Source organism: Lactuca saligna, chromosome 4 (genome assembly GCF_052625555.1).
Source record: "Lactuca saligna cultivar CGN05327 chromosome 4, ASM5262555v1, whole genome shotgun sequence".
NCBI classification, from domain to species: Eukaryota; Viridiplantae; Streptophyta; class Magnoliopsida; order Asterales; family Asteraceae; genus Lactuca; species Lactuca saligna.
This window is the reverse complement of record NC_136420.1, coordinates 115165127-115174771: the sequence shown is the minus strand read 5'-3', so window position 1 is coordinate 115174771 and position 9645 is coordinate 115165127. Positions and strand designations below refer to the sequence as shown.

The 9645-nt window shown below is 35.3% G+C and overlaps 1 long non-coding RNA gene across 3 annotated transcripts; it reads left to right on the top strand.

Moving 5' to 3' along the window:
* Window positions 1–6939: 6939 nt before the first annotated feature.
* On the top strand, window positions 6940–8823 carry LOC145038763 (uncharacterized). 3 transcript variants are annotated; one of them, XR_013679557.1, is made up of 5 exons: window positions 6940–7170; window positions 7298–7365; window positions 7464–7605; window positions 7826–7938; window positions 8472–8823. It is a non-coding gene; the product is annotated as an uncharacterized LOC145038763 (long non-coding RNA). The 3 variants fall into 3 exon arrangements; XR_013679556.1 differs by lacking the exon at window positions 7298–7365 and having other exon boundaries at window positions 8468–8818; XR_013679555.1 differs by lacking the exon at window positions 7298–7365 and having other exon boundaries at window positions 8472–8801.
* The last annotated feature ends 822 nt before the right edge of the window (window positions 8824–9645 follow it).

Sequence of the window (9645 nt, the reverse complement as noted above, 5' to 3'; positions counted from 1 at the left end):
CTGCCCAAAGTACCAGCAGGATGTGAAGGATGGGAAAGTCAAACCCAACCATGCAGGTATTTACACTATCATTTCTAATAACTCACCCCATTCTAATTCTTGGGTCCTTGATACCGGTTGTGGTATTCATATTTGTTGTGACTTGCAGGGACTAAGAAGAAGTGAGAATGTGGAGCAAGGAAGAATAAACTTGATCATGGGGAACAGGAAAGCTTCACCTGTCACCAAGATTGGAGTTTATACTTTATCGCTAAGTAGTGGGTTTAGTTTAGATTTGAATAAATGTTGTTACTCGCCAGGAATGGCAAGAAATATTATTTCCTTTCATGCATTGTACAAACAAGGTTTCACCTTTTCATTTGATAATGAAGTTGGTTCGATTAATGCTTTCTTTAATAATGTTCTTTATTTTAAAGCATTACCTTGTTATGGTGTGTATGAAGCTGTATCTGTTGTAGATAACTCAGGAAATAATGTTTTGTGTATTGATTCTCCTAATAATAATAATTTGGATAAAGCATCATTATGGCATTGTCGTCTTGGACATATAAGCAAGAAACGCATAGGCCAACTCCAAAAGGATGGAGTCCTGGAACCGTTTGACCTAAAGTCAGATGATAGTTGCGAATCATGCTTACTTGGAAAAATAACAAAGTCACCCTTCACAGGCTCGTGTGAAAGAGGTGAAGGTTTGTTGGACCTTATACACACGGATGTGTGTGGACCTTTTAAACATGCCACAAGGGATGCTAATCGTTATTATTTGACTTTTACTGATGATTACAGTAGATATGGATATGTCTACTTAATCAAGCATAAGTCAGAGACTTTCGAGAAGTTTAAGGAATTTAAACAGGAAGTCGAGAATCAATTGGGCAGGAACATTAAGATGCTTCAATCCGATCGAGGTGGTGAGTATCTTAGTTCAGATTTCCTCGACTATCTAAGGGAATGTGGGATTGTCTCACAATTGACACCTCCCAGGACACCGCAGTTGAATGGTGTGGCTGAGAGGCGTAATCGAACCTTGTTGGACATGGTTCGTTCCATGATGAGTCGAGCTTCGCTACCAATCTCATTCTGGGGGTATGCCTTAGAGACTGCCACCCATATCCTTAATCTAGTCCCTACAAAGAAAGTTGCCAAAACTCCTCACGAGATGTGGACTGGTAAAGTACCTAAACTAGACCACATCAAGATTTAGGGTTGCGAGGCTTTCGTGAGACGCGAGACTCATGATAAGCTCTAACCTCGAAGCGAGAGGTGTATTTTCATCAGCTACCCACAGCAATCCTTTGGTTACCTCTTCTACAGACCTAGTGACAATGTGGTCTTTGTAGCAAGAAGAGGAGTCTTTCGAGAAAGAGATTTTATAAGCCAAGGAGATAGTGGGAGGAAAATTGATCTTGAAGAAATTCAAGAGTCAAGTGGTGATGGAGCTTCAAACTCTAGCCCTCAACTTGAGGAGGAAACTCCTGTTGAGCCAATTGACGAATCTGTGCCTCTGAGGCGTTCCACGAGAGTTAGGAGTGCACCTGAGCATTACTATGGATTCCATATTACTACAGAAGGTGAGACACTTATTAGTGATGGGACACTAGTAAGTCAAGATGACCCTAACAGCTACGAGGAAGCCATGGCAGGCCCCGAGTCTGCTAAATGGAAAGAGGCTATGGATAGCGAGATACAATCCATGTATGACAATCAAGTTTGGAACTTGGTTGAGAATGTACCAGGTCGTAAGACTGTAGGGTGCAAATGGGTCTTCAAGAAGAAGACCGACATGGATGGTAAAGTACACACTTATAAGGCTAGACTGGTTGCAAAGGGCTTCTCTCAAATTCCTGGAGTGTATTATGATGAGACCTTTTCTCCGGTAGCCAAGATTAAGTCTATTCGGGTTCTGTTAGCCATAGCCGCATTTCATGACTATGAAATTTGGCAAATGGATGTCAAAACCGCTTTCCTTAATGGAAAGTTGGCTGAAGATGTTTTCATGAGTCAGCCAAAGGGTTTTGTCAGCAACGAGTACCCTAATAGAGTGTGTAAGCTTGAGAAATCCATCTATGGATTAAAGCAAGCACCTCGCAGATGGAATCTTTGCTTTGATGAAAAGGTCAAGGAATTTGGCTTTTCTAGGAGTGAAGATGAATCTTGTGTGTATGTCATGGCTAGTGGGAGTATAGTTAGCTTTTTGGTATTGTATGTGGATGACATACTACTCATAAGAAACGACATTCCAACTCTGCAGGAAGTAAAGTCCTGGCTTGGAAAGTGTTTCGCTATGAAGGACCTTGGTGAAGCTGCCTATATTTTAGGGATAAGGATCTTGAGAGATCGGAGTAAAAGACTAATTGGACTTAGTCAGAGTACCTACTTGGATAAGGTGCTGAAAAGACTCAGCATGCAAGACTCCAAGAAAGGAGAGTTGCCCATCCAGAGTAACGCCAAACTGAGTAAGACACAAAGCCCTAGCACTGAGGCTGAGATAGCACAAATTAGTCGAATACCTTATGGTTCTGCTGTAGGATCGATCATGTATGCTATGACGTGTACTCGACCTGATGTAGCTTTTGCCCTGAGCATGGTTAGCAGGTTTCAGGGGAACCCTGGCAAGGCACACTGGACTGCGGTAAAGAATATTCTCAAGTACCTACGAAGGACTAAGGACTGGGTCCTTACCCTCGGTGGGAGTGATGACTTGAGAGTTGTAGGGTATAGTGATGCTAGCTTCCAGACTGATAGGGATAACTTCCGCTCTCAGTCGGGCTGGGTCTTTACCCTAAATGGAGGAGCAATTTCTTGGAAGAGTTCCAAGCAAGAGACAGTGGCAGATTCTACTTGTGAATCAGAGTATATTGCAGCTAGCGAGGCGGCAAAGGAGGCGTTATGGCTGAGGAACTTCATTGGAGACCTTGGAGTTGTACCAGCTATTAAAGAGCCAATGGAAATTTTCTGTGATAGTGAAAGTGCTGTTGCCTTAGCCAAGGAACCAAAGGATCACGGGAGATCCAGACACATCGACATAAAATACCATTTCATCAGACATCGGATCGAAGAAGGACTCCTCGTGGCAAAGAGGGTATCATCAGATGAGAATCCGGCAGATCCCCTCACGAAGGGATTGACTCGGGTTAAGCATCTCCAGCATGCTCGGAGCATAGGGCTGAAGGATGATATTAGATTTAGTAGTTAGATAACCTCGAAATTTGTAAAGTGTAATTGACATTAGATGATGAATAAAAAGTATTTTATTTATGAGTAAAGTGTTGCTATCTCTTGTCGATCGTTTACTATATTTCTTTTGCATGTTTTGACTTCCAGAATAATGTTGTTTGGTATAACATATTATTCAAACCTCCACAGTCGGTCATATGTCGGAAGTATGTATGAATCAAGACTTTCATGTTTGGTTGTAGAGGTCTTGGACAAGGCTACAGCAATCATGAGTGCTCATAAGTTCTGAGCATTGGACTCAACCCACGCTCACTGGAATCACTTCATGGAATTCTATCTCGAGTGATCGTGAGACGGTAATATCGTATAAGTCTTCAAACCTAGAGATATGATTTGTTACTTACAAGTTGGTTATGCATTGATCGTACGAAAAATGCATTGGTAACTCGATGTTATAAATCGTGCTCTTGTGTGTAATTCAATGAGTGCTAGAACAAACATATGAGTCGAAGTTTATCTGTTCCTTCTTGGATTAGAAGCTGATATCTGGGCCCCTCGATGATTTTGTTTTGACCTATGTGTCGGGCCCGGTCAGAACTAAGTTGATGTGTTCAATGAAGTTCTTTGTCAAACAAATCGGAAATCGGGAAACAAACTGTTGGACAATAAGTAAGACATTGTTCCATGTATTTGTCCGACTGATATCAAAGAACAGAGGATTATATGATCACTTATCTTAAATGGCGTATCATCATCTTCTCAGTTCCGAGAAACCTTGAAAAGAGCTACGATTGCCGATCGGTTCCTGAAGTCATACTTGCAGTAATAGTTATTAGACTTATCCAAGTGGGAGACTATTGGATAAGGTGTCTAAGTCCATAACTATTTCTGGTATGTACTTGACCCGACCCGGCATGGTCCATTTGGGTTGCATGGCACCATGCAATTGGATAGACTAAATGAGAGAAATAATACTTGGAGATTATTAATATATTATAAGTTCTAATATATTAATAATACTATTTGATTAGTTTGATCAAGAATTAATTTAGAATTAATTAAGTGATCAAAAGATAACTAATTAAATATATGGGTTGATTATGTAAATCATCCATATCTTGTATAGTGGGCTAAGAGGCTCCATGGACTATCAAGTTGGGTTCCACCCATAGGATGCTCCATGGGAGTTACAAACCCATGGGTCATGGAAATGAAGAGTCATGACACATTAGGGTTTACATTGTGTAACTCTAGATGTGTCAACACTATATAAGAAACATATTCTCCACCAAAATCGGATACACTAAGGAAACAAGAGGGCTTGGCCGATTTCAAGAAGTGTGTGTTCTCTCATAAGTTCTTCCAAGAGCATTTGGTGTTGTGTGAAGCATTTGAGGCATCAAACTTGGGGTGCTAGGCTCACAAGGTTTCAAGGAACACAAACAACAACAAGGTAAGTTATTCTATATATTATTCAAGTTAAAATTGTTCCCCATGTATGCTAGATAGGAATATAACCTTGGAATTCAACTTTGCATGATAATTAGACAAACATAAATCCAAGGTTATTAGGGTTGCATGTATACTTAGGAAGTGTTAGAATGCTCAAAACCCATCAGAAATCTGGGCCCACTTAAGGAGCCTATAGTGTCAACTACATTGTATATTTCTTACTTTCCCTTTGTTGATGGTTACTGTGGGCTTGGATCTGATGCATATATCTTTTGGTAATACACATTTTAATAACACACGGTTGAATTTCTTTTATTTTGTTTGTTTTATAGTAGGTAAATATTCTTCTTAGACTCTATTATTTATTTTCACATTCTTTTTCCAACTTTCCATTCCATTGGTTTTGTATACATGTAGATTTCTAAATCTATGATCTCAATGTCAAAACAGGAGACTCAAATGTTCAGGGTTTACCTTTGTTTATACTACCCCATAACAGTGCTAAAAGTATAAACAAATGCTTTATTGATTTCCATGGGTATAGTCATTTAAATTTTTATTAAATCCTTGAAAATGACCATTTTGTTGTTATCTATTTTGCAGTTGGCGAACCTTTTGGGCTTTGTCATCGGACCATGAAGCATGCCACCTATTTCTTTTTATACTTCAAAGAGAAACATTTTGGTTTACAACTCTTTTCCCCCTATTTGTATCATCTTAACAATTATTTGTGATTGCATAGCAAGTTAAAATTGTATTCCCTCTATGCAGGTTTCTCCATCCTGAAAAACTATTGAATAATTTGATTAAAAACGATATATTACAATTGTATCTCTTTACCTCCATTCCCCGCAACGTGGTGCTCCCCATCTAATTCATATTAACGGTGTTGATATATATTATTATAAGTTTTTTTTTTCAACAAATGATAAACATATATTATAATTAAATTTTGTAATGAATTCTACGTGTGGTTTACACATAAATAAAATTAAATACAAATTTTGATTTAGTGTTAAGTTTAACTATTTTTATGATTGATTAATTTAAAATTATTTATTTGATTGAATATTATAACTATTACTTTATTTAATTAATTTAAAAACTTGTTCTAAAACATTTATAAATGACTCGGAACGTTTTTGATAAATATTAATTAAAGAAAATCATTTTCATAACTTAGATCATTTTTAATGCTAGTGTTTTTGATTTATTATTATTCTATCAAACACTCAACAATATATGTAATTTATTTTGTTAGTATCTATTGACCATTTAGTATTTTCAACCATTTATATATTATACATTAGATATAATCTAGAGAATTTTAACAATATCATTTTATTCTTCTTAATTATATTTTAGTATTTATTGACTAATTAAACTAATATTTTATATATACAAAATAAAATTCATTATTATATAGAAAAAATATATAAAAACATGCTAAGGCACCTAAAATGACATCAAATTTTATTAAAATAAAAAATCAAATACAAATCATATGAAATATGTAATATAATTAATAAAATTAATCACATTTATGTGTATTAAATTACAATAGCACGATAATCGAAATATAGATTTTTTTCGAAAGCCAGTTTTGAATTCAAAATTTAGAAGTTAAACGCTATGATATAGAAAATTTTCAGGGTATAACTCTTAAAAAAATGAGAATTAAAATAATTGTGCTATTACAATAATGGTAACGACATGAGTGGCAAGAAAAATAATAATAACATCCATAGAATAAACATACATTTTTATTCAATAACTAAAATTTATATCTTTACCCAAATATATTCATATAATGAAAAGTTGTTAATTGCGTTCAAGTTCTATTTTAATATTTCCAGCTTTTCAACTCCCAATTAAATATTATTTAAAATTAAACCATTTAAAGTAAAGAGGTTTTTCATTCATGGTAATTAGTCGGTACTTATGAGACTTAATTAAATATGATTAAAATACTTAAATTGTATTTAGTAATTAAATTAAATGAATAATATAATAAACTAATGCCTAGACCAAATATTTTCAAAAGCCTTCAAACCAGTTATTATATAGTACACTAATTTACAACTCCTCGTTGAATAGGAGTTGCTTCCTATTGGACCACATTAAAAAAAAATTGTTTTTTTTTGTGTTTGTTTAGTGGGTTTACTGGAATTGTTTTTTCTATAGGTGGGGTAGTCAATGTCTGCTGCGTGTCCTGGACATGTGCGTGTCAATTTGGTCATACGTTTTGTCACCATATACAAGTTTCTTTTTTCTTTCTCTTCTATTGTCGAGTCATCCCGCCGCCTCTGATCTCGATTTCCCAGTTATCTTTCACCACCTTTCTGATACGTTCCTCCAACCCTTTCTTACCCCCCGTTCTCCCTTCTTTCCTGTTTCTCTACCTAAACTTCTTCAAAGTCATCGTTCTACCCTAAAAAACCCACCAAATTCCACACCATTTCGCTATTACTCTGATGGCATCCAACATGGCGATGTGAAGACTAAAGAACCCTAACCTGACTTCATCAATAAGCATAGCAGGTACCGATATCTACTACTTCTTCTTCTTGACACCTGGGTTTTTTTTCTTCAAGAATGTCTTTTAATCGAACTAAATTTTAATTGATTGATTGATTTTCTATGTATTCATGGATGTTAAATTCTTAAGAGGTGTGAGTATACTCAATGGTTCAGTTCCCCATTGAGGTTTTGAGGGAGAAGATGCAACGAACAATCGTAGCTCACCACACCTTCTTCATTTCATTCTTATTGTACCTCCTCCTGCTGCCCTGTTATTTCTCTAATTTCAATTCTTGCTCTTGAATTTTTTTCAGTATTATGTTAATGAATGGAAATTGTAAACTTTGATTTAATAATCCTTCGGAGGAATCATCAAGGTTTTCTATTTAGGAATTACTGAGCAGGAATTTACACTACTTTTCTGTTTCTCATCAACAGCATGCCAAGTCCTCCAAGGTGAATTGTTCTTTAATTTCATTAAACCCTAAATTTCTGTTTCTCATCAGATCCCAAGTTATATTCCTAATTGTGATAATTTTCTTATCCTGCAGGTGTGATGCTATTCTTTCATTATCTGTCCCATTTACATAATTACCTATGTCTCATGCAAAACACGGTACAATTTGTTGATGATGCTGCTGAGGTTTAATTGTTTTTATTATTATGGAAATTTTAGGTTGAAGGGATTGAAGGTATCATGACAACATATAGACAGGATCTTTGTAATGTTTCATTAGCGGGCCCCACCATATTTGGACCTGTAATAAAGGCTGCAGGACTGAGTGTCGGGTAGGCTTTGGCTTCCCTGTATCTTTGTAGTCTACATAAGAGAGGCCGATACAAACTATTTCTATTCTTCTTGACAGTAAAATCTGACCATACTTTGATAGTACTTTACAGTTACACAAACTAGCTTTTTACCTTTTTACAAAGAACCTGATGTGCTTTTATTCACTTTTTATTGAAACGTCTATTTCAAAACATAACCATAACCTATTGTTGTTCCCTTTGAACCAACTAAATCAACAATAGTCTTTGTTCTCTATCTTTTGTTAGACGTCCAAGCACATTTTAATGTGAGAGAGTGAATTGGAGCATGCATGTAGGTGATCAAAAAATAGCAAAGTTGTTGCTTTACTCGAACCATCACACATAGAACAATGATAGCCTTTTTTTCATTTAACAAAACATCATGTTTGACCAAACTACCCTTGCCTCTCTCACACAAAATTAATTTTCTCTTCTTTTCGCTTTTACTTCTGAGAAGTGATCATGCTTCATTTCATCTCATGTTTGAAATGTATCATTCTTATAAAAGACAGGAGTAAAACTTAATCCAAAAGAAAACGTTAATCTTCATATGGAGGATCAGGGTGAGAGACATCTCAGCTTGAGAGTTTAAGAGCATCAGCGTGAAAGACCTTAAGTCCTTAAGCAGAAAGAAACCCCTTGGATTGGAGAATTAACCCATGATGTAGCATTTTCCTTTTTTCTGTTATGTTATTTTATTTGTACGAACTCCATGCCCTTTTGTCAATGACCAAAAAAGAAGTTATACATTACCCTTGGAACTGTAGCTCAAAGCAACACTTCAAAGTTCTTGAATGTTGTGAAGTTATGTTTTCTTTTGTCATATATATCGTTAACAAATATGTATTTTGTTATTTACTTTTCTTGATTCTTGAAGATTGGAAGAAACATGTGACTTACTAATCTTCATTTCTTTAGTGATAAATAGGGGAGGTCGTGAAAATGATATGTGGATCGCCCATTTAAAGATCATAAAATGTGGTTTATTGATCTATCATTAAGTAGACATCATAATCAATATCAATAGTTAATCAGGGAAAGAGTATTGATGCTGATGTTATGTTTCCATGTTTTGGGAATTTTAAGAATTAATAAGCTATATAGAATTTGAGTATGTAAGCCTAGGTAAAGAGCTAAATGCAAGAAGTAACAATGTACTTTTATTATTTCTTATTGTAGCACTATACTTTTATTTAATTTTAATTACAGTGTTGTACTTCGACATTATTTCCAATTAAGAAATTGCACTTTTAGAAAACTACCCACTACACATTCCATGCATATTTTAGATGCAGATAAAGTTCATTTTATGTGGTAAATGGGAGTGGACACTTATTTATTGTGAAAATCTACCAACATATAGCATTGTATTTTTAGAAATACCAAGTATAACATATTGAGGATTATAATTTGATTCTTTGTATAATTACCAACATTTAACATTACATTTTCTTATAGCGACCATGTGAAAATTAGAGCCAATAAATGTAAAGCATTGTAAAGTTTGTTGCTATAGTCTGTGTTTTTAATAAAAGACTATGGAATACCCTCCAATCCATGCAATTCCAACTTCCGCAACGCGGGATTCTTCCCTAGTTAAAAACTAAATTATATGTATATATTATTTTGTGTGTATTTATTTATATGAGAGTGTAATTATTTTGCTCCACAAAGATATCAATCAAA